Source organism: Dermacentor variabilis, chromosome 2 (genome assembly GCF_050947875.1).
Source record: "Dermacentor variabilis isolate Ectoservices chromosome 2, ASM5094787v1, whole genome shotgun sequence".
In the NCBI taxonomy this organism is placed as follows: Eukaryota; Metazoa; Arthropoda; class Arachnida; order Ixodida; family Ixodidae; genus Dermacentor; species Dermacentor variabilis.
The window spans coordinates 65,973,628-65,975,664 of record NC_134569.1 but is presented as its reverse complement, the minus strand read 5'-3'; the positions used below and the strand labels follow the sequence as shown (position 1 = coordinate 65,975,664).

At 46.2% G+C, this 2,037-nt stretch overlaps 1 pseudogene; it reads left to right on the top strand.

Annotated features, from left to right (window-relative positions):
• The first annotated feature begins 255 nt into the window (after positions 1–255).
• LOC142573422 (U2 spliceosomal RNA) lies at positions 256–437 on the top strand (annotated as a pseudogene).
• Positions 438–2,037: the final 1,600 nt, after the last annotated feature.

The following is a 2,037-nucleotide window of genomic DNA, read 5'->3' as shown; positions in this document are numbered from 1 at the left end:
GAAAACCACAGACGGTCACACACAACACAGGTCATCCAAAATTGGTTGCCCACCCTCTGAAACCTTGCTGTTACTCTGGTGAAGCGTTTCAAGTTTACGGGATTGGGGCCACACGGGCGGTTCGCGTTTCTTTCCGCCTCGCGGTCCTGGAGGGCAGCATGCTTGCGGGACCGCCAACACGCGAGAGGGGAAGGAAAGGAAAAGAGATACGCAAGTGCTTAGAACGCCGACAAAGAGAGAGCGGTGTGAACGAAGATATGGCCGAAGCGGGTCGAAGTGTAGTATCGGTTCTTATCAGTGCAATATCTGATGTGGGTTGTATGTGGACCGAAGATATCAAGCATATTTTTCCAAGTTGCCGCAGTTCTTAAGGCCTGCTTCATCTCTACCTGAGGTCGGCGCGGTATTTCACTACCTTCGGGATCGGCCCAAGTAGGGGGAGAAATGCTCGATCTACACGGCTCTCGCCCACAGGTATATTTTTCATCAGAAACTAGCCTTATATAGCTTCGCTGTAAAGAGCGGAATAAATTCGAAAGGAAAAGCATTGATGGAAGTGAGCTTCGATCCTATGGCCCCAGGATCAGGAGCCAAGTGTTTCACCCACTGGGCTAAACCAGCGTCTCCCAGATAGCAGCCCTGTGAACTCTGCTCTATGACATTATGTTAGATGGACCGAAATTTCCATTGCCAAACCCGGCGTGACGAAAGCGGTGACACTAAAATCACCACGGCTTACTCGGAAGCGCCCAGTTAGATTCTATGGCAGTCAGGCAACAAGGTAGCATGACGTCACAGATCGAAGTGGACGAGCCTTGTTCTCTCTGGGAGGCGTTGGCCAAGCGTCTCAACGCGCTCGCTTGCGCGAGAGGAGTTCATAACTCGAAAGACCGCTCAGCAGTACTCAGTTGGACATTAATGCTTTCGCATTCACAACTCATAAGAAGTGCTTAGGGATTCCTCAGATTTTGCAGCAAAGCTCTGAAGCTCTACTTGGTCAGGACATTTCGTGTCCGTGTGTGCGACCTTTGCTCACAGAAAAATACGAGCCGATCCCGAAGACTGCGCAAAGAAGCGGGAAGCACAAGGTGTGCTGCTTCTCCAAGCATCGCATGACGTCACCAGGTGAGATCATTACTTTACAATGATGTAATAACGTTTACATCACGTTACAATGACGTGACACGTGACATCACGTTTTACGCTATGACGTCATCACAGAACGCATGCTGACGTGGTGACGTCATCACACGACGTCATCAGGCGATATCGTGACGTGAAGGTGCCGTTACCATGTAACGTAACGTTTGACGTGAGGATTTCACAACGCGACGTGTGAGGTGATTACGTCATTATGTTTCGTCATCATGTCAAACGTGACGTTACCACTTGGTCACATGGATTTTGATACCATCGGATGTTAACGCCAGATGTTTTGCTTCATGGGCCATACAATCTTTTAGTACTTATAAGGCCTACCCCCTCAGCAGTTGTAGAGGCAGTTTTACGCAGATTCGCTGGACATCCGCTTTCGCAGGATCGGGATTATGAGTAATATTTTTAATAAGTATTTACTATATTATTTGATAATTTTGATAGTAATGATGCACCAGTCAGTGCCACATATATAGTGAATTATCCAAGCTCTGTTCTCGTAAGTGATTATGACGAACTTATTTTATTTTGTGCTTCCCTCGTACGATTACATTGGCTGCGTTTTTCACTTGGGCGTGTCAGTAGTCTCTCCTGCTTTTATTTCTCACTTTATATATTTCATTTTTTACCTTTATCAGTTTTAATTTCTTCTATATGTCAAGTAATGTTCTCCCGGGACATTTTGCGTTTGTGTAATGCAATTACCAGTGAGCCTTAACTTAAAGGCTTAACATTTGACCATCTTACAACAGTGTATGTCATATTAAGAATTGGTGCGAGGGCCTATAAACGCGTAAACAGCCATTCGTAGAATCGAGAGAACCTTGCACATCGTTCGAGTTTTGTCGCCCTTTGTAGTAGGCATTGGGAATGCCAATCAAT